Source organism: Oreochromis niloticus, linkage group LG8, assembly GCF_001858045.2.
Source record: "Oreochromis niloticus isolate F11D_XX linkage group LG8, O_niloticus_UMD_NMBU, whole genome shotgun sequence".
NCBI classification, from domain to species: domain Eukaryota; kingdom Metazoa; phylum Chordata; class Actinopteri; order Cichliformes; family Cichlidae; genus Oreochromis; species Oreochromis niloticus.
Window position 1 is genome coordinate 17,899,754 of NC_031973.2, and position 20,688 is coordinate 17,920,441.

Below are 20,688 nucleotides of genomic sequence, written 5' to 3' on the forward strand. Positions count from 1 at the left end.
ACCTACATGCCTAAACACGCCTAAACATGGCAATAAGTAGGTTGACAGTGTTGGGAAGATTACTTTTAAAATGTATTCCACTACAGATTACAGAATACATGCCTCAAAATGTATTTTGTAGCGTATTCTGTTACGTTACTCAATGAGAGTAACGTATTCTGAATACTTTGGATTACTTAATACATTATCATGCTTTTTTACAACTACATGAATGTACTATTGTTGTGTGATATATTTTACTATTACTGAAGGTTACTCACCATACCAATACCAACTAGAGTTTTAAATCTTAATATAAAATGAGTAACAGTAGGGTGGACATTAGGTAAGGCTGCACGTTTTGCAGCGATCTCGTATAGAAAACTATTCCACGCATATATAAAACAGGTCCACAGCTCCGTAGTAAAGGGACCTCTGGCTGCAGTGGTTATTATTATATTTACATGCTTTCATCTCCCGTTTCTGCTCGGTGACAATTTGTACTTTTCGACTCTCCTTTTTTCTCCCTCCCCCATGCTCACACACACATAACGGGAGGAGCAGTCCCACACATTCTCCCTGCAGCACGGACTACACTGCCCATGAGGCTATTCTTTAGGGCTACGCCTGTAACACTCTGCCTATTGCCTTCATATTAAATAAAGTTTTGAATAATAATTGTTTAAAATATTTCTTCACGTCACAGATGCAAGGAGGGGTGATATGGGCCGCAAGATTGAGACCCATGCATTAGAGTCTCTTAATGCGTGTTTTGTTTGGGTTTCCACCAGCGTGGAATTTCCTAAAATAGCGAGGGCGTAGTCTAACATATGAAACAGAGAAAGACCGCCGTGTAATCCCTTTATTTCAACAAAGTAACTGTATTCTGATTATCACCTTTTTAAACAGTGACTGTAAGGGAATACAGTTACTCATATTTTGTATTATAAATATGTAACGCTGGTACATGTATTCCGTTACTCCCCAACACTGTAGATTGATGAGCAGACTGTTGGTGACCAGGAGGTATAGGACTAGCAAAATCACTACCAGACAGTTACTATCCTGATTTATACACAGCTCCTTGTTCAATGTCACAAAACAGACATTAAAGGAGAAAGATAAGAAAGCTACATTCAGTTTTTTATTGCTGTGAAGATCTGATCTGAAAATGTAACAACAACATTTTTATGCCATTTGCATAAACATTTGTACCATCCATCTCTGGCGCAGGGACCTGTCCAAAGATTTGCAAATATGGTCTGTAGAAAACTCTCCAAAAAAGTGATTCAGGTTTGGGTTGTAAGGGTGGAGCAGAGCCTGATTGGCAACTCCATACACCATGATCCACATGCCCAGGGAGAAGGAGACATCCTTCGTCTGAACAAGAGGAGGAAGTTGTCATGTTGTTCACAGTATATCATTAAATTGTACCCCTGGTATAATGTATAACTGATGGTAACTTTCTCACCATATTTCCTACAATGATGATTTTGGCCCCAGCTGCTTGTGAATGGCAAACATGAGAATGAGGTGAAGGATAAAGACTGTGTAATCCAAGCAAGGATTTTCCTGGCCAAATTCATGTGACCAGCAGGACATCTGGAAACACAAGCACAGTGATGCTTAATCAATGGGGTAGCAGCACCACCTGGTGGCAAACCTGTAAATAAACCTGTGACTTAAACCAGGCATTAAGAAAATATTTATGGCACATTATATCCAAACAAGTGCATTAAAACACAAACACAGTGCATTAAAAATGTTATGGTTTTGCAATGACAAAACATAATTTAACTATATGTGGCGGGCGTGGTCTGCGGTGCCGCAATCACGCCCGCCTGTTAAAACACGGGGACTTAGGGGTGGGTGGGTGGTTGTGGTGCGGTGTATGTGCGGCTTGCAGCTTGTGAGCTGCAGCCGCGTGTAATAAAAATGGCTCAAAGCAACAACCTGTGGTCCCGCCGTGCTTTAGTCACACCACACTATAATATTGTGAAAATATTTGGAAAAATCCCCTATGTCTTGTTTTTTATTTCTTGTCCATACCTGCAGATTAGTCCTATAATGAACAGTTTGATGGCAGTGAGGTCACATTTATTCCACACACCCAGAATTCCCTGCCACACCCCTGCTGCTGGGGGACCTGCTCCAGTTATATCAGGAAAGAGAGTGCACTGTAAATTCATTAAATTATATCAATAAAAACCACTTCTGACTTCAAAGAACAAGCATACAGAAATATTTAGCTATAACTCCTGTCTAGTTTCTATTTTAACAAATAACGTTATATAAAACTTTTTATATAGTTAACTTTCCCTACTTGTAAAGTGATTACTCCAAAACATAACACATATCAGACTATCATTATTGATGTGTTTGTAAGTAGCTGTTATAATAAGTAGCCTTGTTCAGAATTGTGTAACGCTTGTGTGTTTCACAGAATAGCACAATCAAGATGGGGCGATAGAAAACTGGCCAGTACGTGTCTCTGTGACAGTTTGGATTGTTTTGAAACTGCAACACAATTCCAGCACAATTCCTTTAAACATTTCAGTGTTTTAGAAAGACTCATTTATTTGTCCCCACTGCGAAACCTTAGTAAAGAGCATTCCAACAAAACAGCATTCATTAACGCTATCCCTAAACAAGATGGAGCAATTAGCTGCTGGCGGTTACGATGCTGAGTGTAGTAGACTTACCAAAGTACATCTACTTCAGTTAGCATAAACCTTTAACAAAGTTTTGTGTTCAAAATGCTTTGCTGAAGCTTTTTTTTCCCCACTTTTCCACCAGTCAGACAAGTTTTGCTTCAACAAACCACAGTGGGAACCACAGCTTATCACCCTTTCTTACAACTTCAAGAGAACCCAGTAAGATGATTCTGTTCATCGGTGGGCAAAACATATGGTCACTCGTCCATGTGACTTCCTCAGTCTCAGCTGACTGCAGATTATCCCAACTTTATAAAGAGCTTTGGGAATGGTTGGAATCACAAAATTTTGAGATCATGAAAGAGGCGTCCTTAGGCCTCCTCCTCGATTCAGAGATGGGTTTCCCTTTTCACCTAAATGGCCTGACTCATGTAATGTTACATTTCTCTTCACTTGTGTTTCAGTTACTAACACAGTGGAGGTAGTTCTCAACAGATTACAGGATGACCTAAACCACAGTAACAGCACCATTGTGTCTTAATTTCACATATTTCATATACAAGGACCAGACTACACAGAGCAACATAGGCCACGAGGTGCTGGCCTCATGGATGATTGTTCGTCAATAGTGCTAGTTTCAGTCATTATGCAAATGCACTGTTTATAAGGTTAGAGAAACCTGCAGTCAGCTGAGACTGAAGAAGTTACTTGGATGAGTAACAAAATATTTCTTCCACTCGATAAATAGAATACGCTTTCTGGGATTTCCTTACCTAGATGATTGAGCATGAATTAAAATATTTTAAAGGGATTAGCCTCCATGTGTAGTTTTTACTTCCACTTAATAAAAGAATATCTTTTAATGTAGTTCACTAAATGTTCACTAATCTTTAAAGTTTAAAATAAAGTCTGAGTTAATGAAGTCTAATATCATCAAGTCTGAGTTTCCTGTTCCAGAAATGCTAATCAGAGTTAGTTCATTCTGAGTTAAGCGAGTCAGAGAGTAATGAAAGAAAGCAATTGTCAATGGAACTCAAATATAATTATTCACCAAGGGAAGAAGTCATAAGTGACAAAACATTTCTCTCACTAAAAAAGCAACTTCCAGATGAACAGCATCAACTTACTGAGATTTCCTTTGTTGACTTACTTTGGCAAGGACTGTCTAAAGCTAGTATGTAAGTACAATCAAACACTACATAAGATGGCAGATTACAGGACCCAGCTGAGATTCATGTGAACGATCATCCTTGATGTCTGTGTAGGTCCTCAGTCATCCCAGTCATGGTACTCAGACAAAAATTGATTAGTCCCAAGGACAAAACTCCCAAACACAAGCTAAACAACATAGCGTAGGCTGGGCAGTGCAGCAAGAAGTGCACGCAGTCCACGTCACATTGAAGATTTGAATGGTAAATGGACTGATTCTTATATATCTTATATATTCTACAAGATGGAAGCCCATGCACACATGCTGTGCCACAGCGCTGCCAACTACTGTGCACCTTTATGTGGTTTTTTTGGGGGGGGTGGTTCAGTCGTCAGGAACAGATTGACATTGGCCTCAGCCTGAAACCAGACTGTACTTCAGATTGGACCAACTGTATCCCACCCAAGATTGTGAGACCACTAGGCACTCGGTGGGTTATTGTCTGGAAAAAGAGTGGAGGGAGGGGAAACAATAGGGGGGATGCTGACTATCGTATCCTGCTGCGAAAAAAAGAAGATAAGTCCCTGCTTCCATCTCTCTTCCAAACCTACACCAGATCCCTCACAAACAAAATGCAGGAGCTACATCAGATATTTACTACGACCGTTTTGCCTGGGAGCCTAGTCAATTGATTGTAATTGAATCCTGGCTCCATCCGCAAATCCTCGATGCCTCAGTGGAGCTACCAGGCTGCACCCTGGACTGCCAGATTGGCAACAAAAACACCGTTAATGGAAGGGGCGGTGGGCTCCATGCTTATGTGCTCCAGGACTGGTGCCAAAACAGCCAAATTACAGGCAAACACTGCTCACTGAATGGCCATGTCCATTCAGCCCTTTTACCTACCTCAGAAACGGTAGCCATTGTTACCACACCCCAGGAAACCCCTCCAACCATCCGGATCATTAAAATATGGCCAGATGATGCTCTCCTTGAGCACGTTTGACTCGAGGGGCTGTTCCATCTTGAATTGGCAGACTGGAACAGCAGGACCTGGAGTGCTTCACTTAGCCTGTTTATTTATATATTAAGTGCTTGCAGAGAATGACCAAAACCATTTGGGCTTTTCCAAACCGGAAGCCTTGGATGCTGAGTGAAGTCCAGGCTCTCTTTAGAACTTGCAACTCAGCCTTCAGGCTGAGGGACAGTTTTCTGTACAGCATTGCCAGAGCCAACCTGAGGAGGGGAATCAAAAAGGTCAAGGAGGATAGAGGGTTCCCTTACACACAACAACCCCACCAGGTGTGGAGAGGCATCCGAGCCCTCACCAACATCAAAGGCTAGAGCCCCCCAACCCCTGACAGTAGCCTCACACTAGCAGATGAGCTCAGCAATTTCTTAGCCTACTTTTTCAGCATTGAACACTATAATCACAGACCATCAACAAACTGGACCAAATTAAGATTGATCCAAGAGCAGTTGGCAGGGAAAAAGATCCAGAAGCCTCTACCTCGCACTGTCACTCAGCACCGGACCTCCACAGGGCACAGGGCTACTCCTCAACATGTCTTGAAATTCTCCAGAGGCCTGATAATGAACTAATTATTTGATTCAGGTGTGTTGACCCAGGGTGATATCTAAAACCTGCAGGACACCGGCCTGACACTGAAGGCTTACAGTAGCTTCCTTCTTTACATGGTAGCAAACCCTGTAACAAGCAGGGGTGAAACTAGAGAGGGGCATGGGGTGTACTAGAATGGGTTGTTTTCAAGACTATAGAAACATTATTTTGCAGATTTAGATTAATGTAAATATTACATGTATTAATATTTTTAAAATGATAATTATTTACAGTGAAGGCTCTTTCAATAGCTTGTTTCACTATGTGACCTTTAATGGAGCCAGCACCAGCTTCTTTAACACTATCAACGACACTTATCTGCATAGTAGATCCAACTATCACACTCCCACGTTGTGTACACAATTAAAATGTATCTACATGTATTGATGGCAAGTGGTAAGGTTTCACTTAAAGGATCACATAAAAAAATAAATGTATTATTATCCCTTATTTATTCATGTAAAAGCCTCATGGAGACTAAATTCACTTTTTCAAGAGAAACCTGTGCAAGGGGACACCAGAAGTTTCAACAAGTACAACTCATAACAATCTAATAGCAAAGAAACTAACACAACTGATATTTAGCACAGACAAATGGAGAGAAACAGTGTGGACACATATACAGACAGACGTCTATATAGACATATATGTAGACAACCAGCCCAACCAGAGATTTATAAATAAAAAAACAATCACACACAGAGATGCTGATATACAAAGTGATGTACATGATTTTCACAGCCAGTAATAAAACATAAAGCACAATGACAGACAGTATCCAGACACTTTAGGTACTGGACTGGTATATTCATAAAGAGCAGATCACAGTAATCCAATAAAGGGAAAAAAACACTGCAGAGTCTATCAGCACTTGATAAGAGAAAGTCTCAGCTTGGACAAAACTCTTTCCCATTTGAAAATACCCTGGATTTGGATTTGTCTGGATTTGACACAAGCTGAAGTTGCGTTTAATGTCACTGAACAACATCTAAGACAGAGTGAAGAAATTCAAGTAATTTTACTAATGAAAAAGATAATAACAATAAATAGTTGTGTCATCTGCATGAAAATGGAACTCAAAAGAAACCCACATTTTACCCTTTGGTTCTTTTCCTTGTAGGTTAAGTAACCAGGCAAGTAACCAGAAAGGCCTGATACTATGGAATATGTTCATTCACTTGGCATTTTGATTTTGTGTCGAGAATTAGATAGGAGAACGATTTTTTTAAATATTACAGTAATGTGAAAAAAGGCACACCATAGTTTTATAAGTTTAGGGTATCAGGACATAACAAAAAATGATGTAGTCTATAAAAATCTCTGAGATTATTATTTTTACTTAGTGTTTGTTAAATAAATAATAAGACATTGGAATATATCATGTGCTTTTAAACCCTAAGGTTAAAATTAAAGGTTTAATTTTGATTTTCCAGATGTGCAAGCCGTCAGTTCCTGGTACTTTGCACCCCAATAACATCACAGATGCAGGCTTCTACACTGCAGCATTAATGTTTTGCAAAAAGCATTTCAAACTTCAATTCATCTGACCATAGAGCAGTTTTTCACTTTGCTTCAATATATTTTAAATAAGCTCTGGCCCAGAGAATATGGCAGTGTTCTTGTATCATATTCAATGCCCTCATATGTTTTGTTGTTGTTGTTGTTGTTTTCTTTTCTTGCATGATAGAATTTAAACTTGCATTTGTGAATGGCACAATGAACTAGTTTCACAGATAATGGTTTCCAGAAGTGTTCCTGAGCCCATGCAATGATTTCCATTGCCTCCTGAAGTGAAGTGAATTTAAGGGACCGCATTAATTTAAGGCTGAAATCCAGTGGATCTGGAAGAGGAGGGGAGTGAATCTGTACAGAAGACCAAAGAACAGAAGTTAGATGAGGAAGAAAAAAAAAAGGCCTCCAGGCAAAAACAATAAAGTAAATAATCCAAGTGAAAGCAGTGTGACGTTTTCAACATGCAGGCTGTCTTGTAAGCATAAATGATTTCATAAGTTCTGGGAAGTACCTCGTAATGCAGGTGGGGGACGAGGAGGTTTGAATGTACTTCCTTGGGCTAAAATATCCACAACCCAGTTGAGGACAGTTGAGTAATGCTCCATCTGAGAAGAAAGAGCAGAATATTATAAAAAATCTAGAATAGAATAGAGTTATTCTTAAATCTAAATGAAAACAAAGTGAGAAAAGGATGACTTATTTTTTATTGATATCAATAATGAATAAGCGCAGCGATATATGTGTTGAAGTCTGTTCATATCCACAATGATGCCTCTTTTACATCGTCTTATTATCTTTTGGAAGACGCCTGTGTCATTTCCGGTCAAAAAAAAACTTGCTGGTTGAATAAAAGAAACTTTAAGTCTAAATTTGCCACGGGTATGAATAATCATGACCTTGACTATATGTGTTCAAGTTCACTTTTCATTGCATGTCTTTTTTTGTGTCTATAACAAAACTAAAAACAGATTATTTACAGTCAAATAAACACTATGCACTGCTATTAGGGTATACACATAAAGTAATATTTTAATGATTGGAAAGCTCAGAGAGTACAATATTTTTAAGCTAAATGTTTTGTTGTCTCCTACTGGAAAAAAGTATCTAGAATAAGGAAACTGCATTATCAAAGACACACATGAGGCCAGTCAGGGCTGGACTAGTCAAAATGCCCGGGACTATTTTTTGTCCCGGGCATTTTGACTAGAGACCACCCCACTAGGTATTAAAGCCATAAAGCCTTTGAATGAAAACAAACGCTGTGGTGATGTACACTGTCTTGTTGGTATATGTATGATTTCTATAGATGCCCTACATGGCCCCCTGGCAAAACTTTGCTAAACCCGCCCCTGCACAGTTACCAGCTGTCAACTACTTGGAAAAGGATCCTGGTCTTATTTGACTCTCAGAAACAGTTCATAACTTCCCTTCAACTCATTCATGTCACCTTAAAGGTAAACCTGTTTCTCCATCACCTGTTCAGCTCTGATGATTCAGTAAGGACATCTCCTGGTTTCATCTGCATGTTTCCCTCTCACCACATAGCCAAACCGATATCATGACCAACAGCTTTTACAGCTGTGGCTCCAACAAACATCAGCTGATACTAGAAATGAATATTAAATAAATTCTAACAATAGCTGATCAAGATTAAACGTGCTGCTGTTGTTTAGCGCGACATCCGCTGGTTTCCTCTTTCTGGTGCAAAGGGGGCGATAAACAAACAAGAGAGACGCGACTTGCGTCAGAGAAGTCGATCAGCTGATCACTGTTCAGTTTCATGATTGAAGCAGCAACAGGAGAGCGAGGGGAGAGAATGAGAGAAGAAGAAACAGCTGTGCAGCGTAAAGACGCAGAAAAACTCCAGCTTTGTGTCTTTTTCCATTCTAGCTGAAATACGGGACAAACTATTCCTTTTCAGCTCGATACGAAACGCGTAATATTTTCTATGAATACGGGACGATTCCGTTTTTTACAGGACGGTTGGCAACTCTACCAACTAACCTTATGAATAAAATAAAGTTCACTATCAGTAACATCATAGCACCCACCCAGCTGTATAGAAACTCCGTTGTGCTAGCTAGTACGAGTTATTGTAACTTACTGTAAAAAGTCAGCACAACGAAAATAAACTACACCTAAACTTGGTTTATATCTGACCCAGATAAACTGCAGGTCATAACTTCTTACCTGAAATTCAGTTCACCTGACACTCGGACCGGCGGCCGCCTCGGGTCTCTCCTCCTCCTGCCTCCCCTTTCCCTCATCCACCTGCTGGCCTCTGTGGAAGCTCCGCCATAGTCACCACCAATCACCTGACTTATTTTTACACATCGACCAGCATCTGGCCAATCCACCACCTTTCATTGTTTATACCGTTAAAAAAAAAAAAAAAAAAAAAATCATCGGCCCATAAAAACGAAAAATCACAATGGCCAGTCCAGCTATGAGGCCAGCCCAGCCTAGCTTAGTATAAAGACTGAAAGCAGATAAAACAACTAGCCTGGCTCCATCTACTGACCAAAATCCACCTACCAGCCCTGCTAAAACTCACTTTTAATATATACAAGACCACAATTTGTCACTTTCTAAAATTCTAATTGATGTGCAACCAAACCTGTTGCTGTTTTTTTTCTCCAATACATAAAATACGCATTACTTACGATCACCCACATTATCTCTGACCTCAACCAACAAACAACTTTACATAAACCCAACTTAAACTGCCTTTCTGCTTTATAGTAGGGGTTTTTTCCCCATGTTCCACAACATACAACCTGCTATGTATTCCTTTAATCTCTAAATCAAATAAAATAATATTTGACTGTGCAGACATGCTCATCCACAGCATTTCTACATATGTATGAGGAATGAGTCAAAGTGTATTGAACGACAAAGTGAGAGCTTCAGAAAAATGCTTCTGTTTTACCTGAGCCTGTAGTCTGTGTTCAAACTCTTTGCTTTCAGTCAGACGTTTAAGCACATCATCTATCCTATATGAAAAAATACAAAGATGCATTTTCTTCAGAATGATGGAATCAATATCTCATTTTGCTGCTACAGTGGATCATGAAGGTGTGCTCACTTGGCAGACATCCGTTTGAGCCTTTCTGAGTCGCTGCTTTTCTGGATCTTGTTTCGAGCAGTTAGGAAGTCTTCCTTCTGAATCGTTTCCCACGTTGATAATCTGTTAGCTGCCTTTGGTTCCAAGTCTAACACTGATAGAAAAGACAAAGGTTTGAAATGATTATCTTTCAACTCAGTTTTTGTTTTATTCAGTGCTAAGCTGAGGTCAGTTTGCAAATAAAAAAAGAGCCCATTCTCATTTAGACAGTGCAACTTTTAGTGAGCAACTGAGTGATAACAAGGCAGCGACTGATTAAAAAAAACATAAAAACTCATTTGTGAACAACAACAACAACTGGAAGATATTTAACAAATTATCCAATTCCAATCAACTGTGGCTTTCTCACCTATTACACTTATTATTTCAATATAACAAAGCAATAACTTTATTAAATTAATAACTTTATTGTACTAATGTGAACCAAGATTCCTGATCCAATACTGACCAAAGTGGTGGATCTTTACAGAGGGCACTTTGCGGATGACCCTCTTGATAAAGACTTTGATGTGTGAGAGGATAATGAAAGGAGGAGCCAAAGAAGGACGGGAGTGATACTCAACAATCAGGTTGTAACGCTGGAACTTCCAGTAGGTGTCACTGTGCTCCTGCACTTCAGAGAAAGTGTAGCTGTGTGGATACAAGCAGATCAGAGCCACTGAGTCAAGTCAAGCCATTCGGTTTGTGAATGCAGCCAGAGAAACATAATGACAGACTGGTTCTTTACCTAAACATGGCAATGACTAGGTTGATGAGCAGGATGTTGGTGACCAGGAGATATACGACTAGCAGAATCACTACTAGCCAGTTACTATCCTGATTTCTACACGGCTCTTCACCGCTCTCAATCAAAGTCACATTGTCTGTGCAGTTTAGTTCCCGGCCCACTGTCACAAAATAGAGATAAAAGGAGAAAGGTTAAAATAAGGGTTACAGTTATAAAAAAAAATAATAACTCAATTTCTTTTTTTTTCTTTTTTAAAAAAAATATTTTATTTTTGTTTTAAATTAAGCACAGCATGCTTATACAGATTCAACTGAGGACAATTACTACATTTAGCCTTTGTGAACTTCTAAGCATGAAAAAAGAAACAAAAGAAAGAAAAGAAAAAAATTATAACAATATTAACTAACTAAAGAGTAAAATAAAATAAGAAAATTCACGCGGAGTGTGAGGCATAAATTATGATCAGTTAATTTTTTAAAAATTCTAGAAATGGCTGCCAAATCGTACATAAACTCGCCAGATTCCGCTTTCTATCAAATCTTATCTGTTCCACCCTGGCCACAGACACCATCTCATTAAGCCACCTTTTAAAACACGGGGCCGAAGAAGACCGCCACTGTAAAAGAATAAGTTTCTTTGCAGCCAGCATACCCATTGTAATTATCTGTTTTTGTGAAAAGGAAAAAGATTCGATTGATGCAAATGATCCAAGTATAGCCAGTGTACTGTCTAGTGGTACTTTTTTCTTAAATTGGTTTGAAAACCACGTAAAAATCTGGCTCCAAAAAGCTTTCAAGACAGAGCAATGCCAAAATAGATGTGCAAGGGAACCTTCACTGATATTAGATCTATCACATAAGGGGGATACAGAATTATAGATCCGGTTAAGTTTAAGTTTAGAAAAGTGTAATCTGTGAATGACTTTAAACTGGATTAGTTTATATCTGGCGTTTATTGAGCCTTTCTGAATATTGGACAAACAATTTGACCATTGGTCCTCAGACAGAGGAACACCGAGGTCTTTAGCCCATGTATTCTTAATTCGATCAGAATCAACTGGGATTGTAAAGCACTTGACAAACTGAGATATCAGATGTTTAAAATCTGCTTTCCGAATTATATCAAAGTAAGTATGATTTAGTGGCTTCAGTGGAAAGTCTGAAAAGTTTCGTTGAACAAAATTCTTTATTTGAAGATAACGAAAAAAATGTGATTGAGGTAACTGAAACTTTTGTTGAAGTTGAAGGAAAGACATAAATTTGTCATCTATATACAAATCCTCAATGCATTTCAATCCCTTTTCCCCCATTCTAAAAACACCCTATCCTTTTACCTGGTTTAAACAAGTAATTATGTATTATTGCCATAATGAAAAGTCAGGTAGTTTAAGAGATTTCCTAATTTGACTTAATATCTTTAAGGAGTGTTTAACAACAAAATTACGACTGTTAGAATTATTAAAAGAACCCATGTTAGAAAACAATAAGACCGGTAATGAGGCTTCAGATACTGTTGCTGCCTCTACCTGGAGCCAGATCGGAAGCTTATCATAACAATAATCAGTAGGCGAACCCCACTGCCAGTGCAATAGAGCTCTTGAATTTGCTGCTCAGTAATAATGTCTAAACACAGGGAGACCCAACCCCCCGCTGGAAGTACTTTTTTGAAGATGAGCCTTGGATATCCGAGGGGGTTTTCCTGCCCAAATGAATGAAAGAATCAATGAATCAAGCTGCTTAAAAAATTTAAGTGGCAAATAAATAGGAAGGTTTTGAAAAAGATATAAAAATCGTGGCAGAGACACCATTCTAATTGCATTCATTCGACCAATCAAAGACAGAGGGAGCAGTTTCCATTTTCTAATATCAACTTTTAGCTTGTCCAGCAAACTCAATTTCTAATTGCTGTGATGAATTTTAAAAAGCTGCAGTAGAAAAAAGCATTTTAAAACTGATTTCAGTGTAATAATAATTTTCTTATTTTCATGCAAATTGCAAAAACACTTTTACCATCCATCTCTTCCTCGATGGAAGAGCCGTATCCAAAGATGTGCAAGTATGGCATGTAGAAAACTCTCAGAAAAATGCGATTCGGGTTTGGATCGTAGGTGTAGATCAGAGCCTGATTGGCAACTCCATACGCCAAGACCCACACACCCAGGAAGAAGAGGAAGAAGAAGACATCCTTCATCTGAACAAGAGGAGGAAATTGTCATGTTGTTGCTCACATTGTATTATTAAACACGTATTCCTGGTATAATGCCAACTGATGGTAACTTTCTCACCATCTTTCCTACAATGATGAGTTTTGGTCCCAGCTGCTTGTGAATGGCAAAAATGTGAATGAGGCGAATGGTGAAGACCATGTAGTCCAAACAAAGGACATCTCGGCCAAATTCATGTGACCGGTGAAACATCCTGAAACACAAGCACAGTATCACTGAATCAGTGAGGTAGCAGCACCACCTGGTGGCAAACCTGTAAATTAACCAGTGACATTTGGTTGTTAACTGAGGAAATGTTTTAAATTTAAGTGACTAAAAACTAAGTATTAAGAAAATTATTTGAGACACACTTAAGAAGCCAAACAAGTACCACAAAACAAATACTGTGCTTTCATAAATGTTACAATCATGCAATGACAAACTAAACTGTTTGTAGTGTTGTGGAATGTTTTTGATGGGCAATCTAAGATTAAGATATCATTTTTATTTCTTGTCCATACCTGCAAATCAGTCCGACAATGAACAGGCTGATGGCAGTGAGATCACATTTATTCCACACATCCTGAATGTAGAGTCTGAAACTTTGAGTCCAGGTCGTCCCCAAAAAAAGTGTCTTGAAGAAGACAAAAAAAATAAATAAACTTAACAGATCGTCAGAAAACAAAAACTACAATAATAAAAACTATCAACATACTTTAGTATGATAATAGTGTTTACATACCTGCCTATACATGCACCTTGAAGCCTATTAATTCTGTGTATAACAGTTCATTAAAGCTTATGATACAAAGTTTAAACATGTATAACATATATGATGTAACATATACAATGATTCATAAAATACTTTTCAATGTGAATGGAGTTTCAGTTGGTATCTACAAAAAATAAATATGGTAAAATAATTAAGAATAATGAAAAAGGATCGTTTCACTTGAGCAGTTTTGCGAGGCCAAGCTGATGTGTTCACATGGCACAATTGGTAGTCTGATACAAGATGGTAACCCTAAAGCCCTAACCCAACCCTAGCCCTAATACTATAAGTATTAGAAGCAAGCAGGGATCAGGCAATTAGTATGCTGTCTGAATGAATGCTGCAAGAATTTTAATAGAGATATGAATAGGCTGCATTTTAATATCATGTTTTATATTTTAAGATGACCTTGAATTAAAACTAGTCTCTCTTCAAAATGAGATCTTGATCTCAGTGAGAATGAAAAGGCTTTAATTACAATGATAATAAAAAAAACAAATGAAAAAAGACTTTCTCTGGGTTGTCATCATTTCAAAGAATCAGATTTTAATTTATGAGATATTTAATTTTCTGTGTTTAAGTCATATGAAATCAGTGATAAATGAAAAAAAGATGTACTTATTTATTTAGTGTCCATCTTGAATCTAATCCTTGTGAGATGACAGCATGTTAACCACTGTGTTGAAATGACACTTTAGAGATATTGTCTTTCTACTTTGTGCAATTAAATAAAAGATTTGAGTTAAGTGCATATTTTTGCATTCAGTTGTTCACTAGACATTTATACAGTTACCAAAGTTTCAAGTTCTAAGTAAGATGTGTCTCTTCACTCACCTGTCGGATCTCTTCACAAACGATGGTGAATACCCAGAAGTACAACACACACTCAGTACCAGTTGGGCCTGAGGGTGGTGGGGGCTTGAAATCCACCAACAGCACGTAGGCGAAAAGGAAGAGAAACAGGAAGTACATCAGGACGTTGCCCAGAAATGAGGTGACCGGTGCAAACCAGAATTGACGCCAGCGTGACACTATGAATGGACTTTGTGGCGGTCGTTGGGGTACGCCTGTAAGATTGTAAACACAGATTAGCAGATGACTTAAAATAACAGCATGTGGTGACAAGAATAATTTCTGAAGTCAGACTTTCTTCTTGTAGCGAGTGACAACTCTTATTCAAAGATGACTCTTTAAACAGTACTCACCTTTAATGGCACCACTCCTGTGACCTTTAGAGTCAACTTCACTGAGATATAAAAAAAACATTTTTAGTAGACTTTAGCTAATGCAAATTAATAATATATTAAAAACAGGATAATCACTGCTTGACAAACTGATGTTCTACAGATTAATACTGTAGAGTGTAGGTAGAAATATTACTGCTGCTTGATGTCAGAGTAAGAGCAGACAGTGGTCCCGTAAAGACTGTCAGTGTCCTGATCCAGCTCATCCTCCATAAGCATCTTCTCCTCCTCTTCCAACTGATCGTTTCGATTCCTGCGAAGAAAATGCAATAAATGTTAAAAATATATATATATATATATATATACTATATACTAGATAGATAGATAGATAGATAGATAGATAGATAGATAGATAGATAGATAGAAAACCTTACATTAAAACTTTTACCTAAAGGTGATGAGGTTGGTGTAGCAGAGGATGGGGCAGAAGAATGTGAGCAGAAGCTTCCAAATCTCTGTGTTCCTCTTCATATCACCCCACCAGATCTCAGATAGCAGAGACTGGAAGAGGAAAAAACTGAGACCTTATCCATCAACAGCAGCTCACCAGCTCAACATGAAGATGGGTTGCGTTATTTTAGAAATATCATGCTATATTTCCTTTGTAATGCTCATCTGCTATTTGAAATCATGGCAACAAGATGAATTGAAGATATGACACACCTGTACACCATCATTACTGAAGAAAAGCCGAGCATCAGCGCTCACACCCATCTGAAGACAGGTGCTGTGACCCCAGACAGGAGACTTTCTAATCAGCAGGCTGAAAGAGCGGTTTTCATCACTGCGATAGCAAGAGCTGAAAATATCTGACGTAGACACAAGACACATGACAAAGAGTTAGATAGGTTTGTTATTATTGTGTTACATCATCTCTTGAAAGGAAAATTCAAAGGGCTCTTTGTGAAACGGTTTTGAAACTTAATATCTAATTATTATAACATCAACAGTTGCAGACAGTTGTAGTTATTGTCTCACCATGAGCCAGGTTCTCAAACTTCTGGGCCAGTTCTTTCATGGAGAGTTTGGTTTCAGTTTCATCCTCCCGTTTGGACAGTTCTCTGAGTATCTTACAGCCACCAAGAGCACTCAGGACTGCCTCACCTGCCTGGAAAGGAGAGCAAGCAATAATATATGTTCTAATTAAGATTATACATCAAACTATGCTTAAAAAATAAAGGAACTCTTTGAAAACTCATTAGATTTCAATTGGCAAAAAAATCATATCTGTATTGATGTGGACTAAGTAACGTTTTAGGAAAGGATGCCACAAATTATCAACTTGCAGTTGGCTGAATTTAAAGAACCCCCTCAAATCAAAGAGAGAAAATTATGTGGCAAGCTAGTCCATTTTGCCAAAATGTCACTGCATCAACTCAAAATGGTACTCGGTAGTTTGTGTGATGCCTGCATGTTTCCATCTTTGCCTGATACTGTTAGGGCATCCTTGTAGGATAGCGTCCTGGGGAACCCCCTTCCAGATCTGGCCACTGAGCTCCCTGACAGTTTGAGGTGCAAACTGATGGTGTTGGATGGACTGAAACATAATGTCCCAGAGGTGTTCTATTAAATTTTTGGTCAGGCAAATGTTTGGATTTATTTTTATTTTTAAGGTTAATATCTCATAATTAGCATCACATATTTGTGTTTTGGCTTCTACTGCACACAGAGTGTTGTAGAACAGTCTTGGATTCACTCTGATGCTGGCAGACATAAACATTGAGAAGACCCCCTCTTAGGAATGTGGCCAAGGCCATAAATCGGGTTTTAGGAAATGCAATGCACTCTTCGCATCACTTCTTTAACTCTACAGGCCTTACCGGAGAACAAGAGCTGGTTGCCATAGTAATACGGGTGTGGGTTTTTTTATTGTTTATTTATTTTATTTTAAGTTATTACAAATTGGACAGACAATTGTACGGAAAGGGAGAAAGAGAACAGAGGGGAAGGGGAAACAGTAAAAGAAGATACTGAGAAAATCCGTTGGATCACCTGTTAAAAGAAGAAAAGAAAAAACAAGAGAACAACACATTATAGAGACAACGACCTAGATATGTGTAAGTAACAGTAAATATTAAATATTGAACATTATTGAGCAGCATGCAGGACCGACAGTGCACAATATGCTTTAAGGTAGCAGCCAAGGAAGATATAGTTTGTATATGCCGGCACCCGTGAGTACACCTATCATACACATATCTGTATGAATATTACTTTTTTGTGGCAGTTTCTAAATACAGGTTATTTTCCATGTCCCTGTCCTATGGTGTGCCACAAGGCTCTGTGCTGGGGCCTTTATTGTTCTTAATATATCTACTTCCCCTCCAGCATATTTTGAGCCCCTTTGAGGACATTTGCTACCACTGCTATGCCGACGATATTCAGTTATACATGTCTTTCAAGCCCCAAGATGTTTTTAAGCTGCAGATTTTGAATGAGTGCTTAGAATCCGTTAAAGTTTGGATGGCTGCTAACTTCCTCCAACTTAACAAAGGAAAGACTGAAGTCCTTGTATGTGCTCCTGACTGACATGTACCTAAGATAATGAATCCTCTTGGTCCTCTTGCAACATTTGTGAAATCGTCTATCAGAACCTAGGGGTAATCTTCGACCCGGCTCTCACTTTGGATGTTTATGTCAAATCTTTGGTTCGGTCCTGCTTTTATGACTTAAGAAACATTTCCAAACTAAGCCCTGTTGTATCTTGCACTGAACTGGAGATTGTAACTCACTGTTTACATGTTTAAACAAAAACTCCCTGGAGCATCTACAGATTGTTCAAAACGCTGCAGCAAGACTTCTGACCAAAACATCTACCTAAGTACTCTCATGTGACACCGTTGCTAATACAGCTGCCTTGTCTCCCCGTCGAATTCAGAGTCTACTTCAAGATTCTGGTACTGACTTAAAGAGCTCTTCATGGTCAAGCACCTGCCTACATCATTGAACTTCTACAGCCTTATGTTCTTAGCAGGTCTCTTAGGTCATGTGACCAGGGTCTACTTGTCATTCATCATTCAAAGCTGAGAGCTAAGGGAGACAGAGCTTTTGCCACTGTGGCTCCCAGACTGTGGAACTCACTCCTTCTGAGCATAAGATCTCTGGACTCAGTAGCTTCTTTCAAAAAACAACTAAAAACACATCTTTTTAGAATTGCATTTTGTTAACTGTTGTCTGTTTTGTTTTATACTTTGTTATCCTTGTGTGAAGCACTTTGTGATCTTTTCTCTAGAAAAGTGCTATATAAATAAAGTTTTACTTACTTACTTACACCTGTGTGCGTGAGCACGCTTAAGTTCAAAAGATTTCTCCATGTAACAATCTGCTAGAGCAGTGGTTCCCAAACTTTTTTTGCTGCGGGTTAGTTACGTTATTGTTTACATGAGCAGAATTGCAGAATGGCAGATAGACACAAAATACTGTTACTGTTAATCTTACTATCTTTAGGTTTTATATACACATGCAGTTACTGTCCCTCCATTTAGAAAGGCAGAGGCGTCATGGTGTAATTATTTTAGTTGTTTTTTTTCTTGTGTAATAATATTCAACATTGCTATCAATACATTTTTTTCTAAAAATGCCTCTCTGTGCAACATGGGTTCAAAAACCTAAACAACTGTGGGCTACTGTTTGTCCGTGATTTGAACAGGGGGAACAAATTGTGGCAGGATCAGCCTGATATTATTTGTATCCCCCTGTAACTTTACTGTATAAAGAGGTAACATCTCCAAAATGTCAGGAGTAGTTAGTCATTATAAGAAGTGTTTGTGAACTAAAAATCAAGAATGTGGGATATTGTTTGTCTGCTATTTGGAGAGCCCAGCGCGTGCTCCTGACGCAGGGGAAAGTAATTCTGTCGCGGAGACCTACCTTGCCACTTGTGCAGGTGAAGCCAAAGGGCAGATATGCTTCATCATATCAATGGCTGCAATGGCTCTGCCCCCCGCCCCCCCTCGGGGAGACCCGGGCCCAGACATCCTGAGGCCCCCAGAGTGCGAAAGCCCAAGGAGGACCACCGGAGAGGCAACTGCGCCACCCTCCCAGAAAGAGCTGAGGAAACCACAGTGCAGAAGCCACAGAGGGCCGCAGTGATGAGCCAGTACCAGGGGCCCGAGAACCGAGGGCACTCCACCCCCGGAACGGGCCCTGACGCGGCCACGGGGGCCAGGCCCCACCAAGCAGCTGCCGGGAGTGAGCCGGGTACATACCCAACTCCGAATGCCAAGAACCACCAACGCACCGACAGCTGATTAACACAAGTGTTGCCTTTCAAAGGGTTATCTCCATATAAGGAGATGTCCAGAGAGGTGCAGAGGAAGAAACATGAGCCGCTATCAGACCTAAGGGCTCCTGAATGAACAAAGAGACACAGCAACCATTTTTAACTTGAACCTTTAACTACTTAATAAATTTAAGAAAGTGCACTTTGAGCATATTAGTCTTCTCTCTCTCAAAAATGAACCCAACACCAGCATGGGTGTCATGGTCCGGGTGAGTGCTGGGTTTTTTCCATTGTGCCGGTGTTTCCACCTCGGCAGAGCCGCTGTATCTCCTTGCATTGGCGACACTTGGAAGTAATCAGCCTGCGAGGATTTAAGACCAGCACTCATACACATTCTTCGCAAGATCATCTGCTAACCTCAGGGAGTCAAAGCTGTCATAGTTAAAGCGTTTGTTTTTCGTTTTGTTTGTTTTTGGGGGGGGGGGGGGGGGGGGGTGCCTGCCCCATTTGGTTCTTCAGCCATCAGAATTGTTGTCTGAAGACCAAGAAAGGTGCCCAACAGATTTACTTTACCAAGTGGATCATCACAGCCTTGCCGTATTGGTCCATTTGATTGACCTTTGTTATTAATATTTATTTATTTTAAGTTATTACAGACAGGACAGACAGGACTGGGGGATAGGAAAGGGAAAGAGAAAAAAAGGGAGGGAAAGAAAAACAGAGGGGAAGAGGGACAGTGAGAGAAGACACTAACAAAATAAAAAAATAAAAAATCTGCTGGATAACCTGTTGAAAGAGAACAAACAAAAGAAAACAAGCAAAAAGAGAGCAACACAATAAACACTACACCATAGCAATAACCTAGAGAACTGTAACTAACACTAAATATCAAATGTTATTATGTAGCACGCAAGAATGACAGTGCATAAGGTGCTTTGAGGTAGCAGCCAAGACAGATATAGTTTGTGTCTTTCAGCACCCATGTGTACACCTGTGTGCACACCTGTGTGCACACCTATGTGCGTGAGCGCACTTGAATGCCAATGGTTTCTCCATGTAACTATCTGCTAGAGGGTGTGGGGAGCCATAGCCCCATCCCCCAGGGCATGAAGCAGGCATGGAGGAAATCCAGGCCCCAGACATCCGGGCTCTGCCAGCAGCCGGATGTCTGGGGCCAACTGAGCCATGGGCGCCAGGCCCCGCCAAGCAGCCACCGGGAGCAAGCCAGTATATACATGAGCACCCAGGCCCGGACACCCAGAACTACCAATGCACTGATGTCCGACAGCATTAGCCAATGGCAGGGAGTGGGAGATAGGCCCCCACACCTGGGAGGGCCTGAGATGTTCCCAGAGAGGTGGAGCCTAAGACTCAACCTGACATATAGACACAGACGAACAGCCACAAACAGACACAAGCGTACAATCCCACCCTCATGCACACATATACAAATACTTGTCACTCGCCCAACATAGAGACA

At 39.7% G+C, this 20,688-nt stretch overlaps 1 protein-coding gene and 2 long non-coding RNA genes across 6 annotated transcripts in view; 1 reads left to right on the forward strand and 2 right to left on the reverse strand.

Annotated features, from left to right (window-relative positions):
• Positions 1–20,688, forward strand: part of LOC100701335 (protein tyrosine phosphatase receptor type H) — a 574,626-nt gene that overhangs the window by 361,425 nt on the left and 192,513 nt on the right. The gene's annotated exons all lie outside the window — the stretch shown is intronic.
• LOC112847634 (uncharacterized) lies at positions 1,134–5,345 on the reverse strand. Of its 3 annotated transcripts, none has more exons than XR_003221283.1 (5): positions 5,294–5,345; positions 4,690–5,019; positions 2,029–2,125; positions 1,451–1,581; positions 1,134–1,359 (listed from the first exon to the last, which is right to left on the reverse strand). It is a non-coding gene; the product is annotated as an uncharacterized LOC112847634 (long non-coding RNA). The 3 variants fall into 3 exon arrangements; XR_003221282.1 differs by having other exon boundaries at positions 2,029–2,156; XR_003221284.1 differs by lacking the exon at positions 2,029–2,125.
• LOC100703773 (transient receptor potential cation channel subfamily M member 4) overlaps positions 5,840–20,688 on the reverse strand; it is a 41,530-nt gene continuing 26,681 nt past the window's right edge. Inside the window, exons 14-28 of the long non-coding RNA XR_001224584.3 lie at positions 15,965–16,094; positions 15,650–15,795; positions 15,375–15,487; positions 15,123–15,239; positions 14,948–14,988; positions 14,577–14,809; positions 13,492–13,604; positions 13,052–13,184; positions 12,777–12,957; positions 10,768–10,927; positions 10,489–10,670; positions 10,002–10,134; positions 9,846–9,909; positions 7,428–7,521; positions 5,840–7,267 (exon numbers count right to left, since the gene is read on the reverse strand). This is a non-coding gene — a long non-coding RNA (transient receptor potential cation channel subfamily M member 4). The remainder of the gene's footprint in view (positions 7,268–7,427; positions 7,522–9,845; positions 9,910–10,001; positions 10,135–10,488; positions 10,671–10,767; positions 10,928–12,776; positions 12,958–13,051; positions 13,185–13,491; positions 13,605–14,576; positions 14,810–14,947; positions 14,989–15,122; positions 15,240–15,374; positions 15,488–15,649; positions 15,796–15,964; positions 16,095–20,688) is intronic.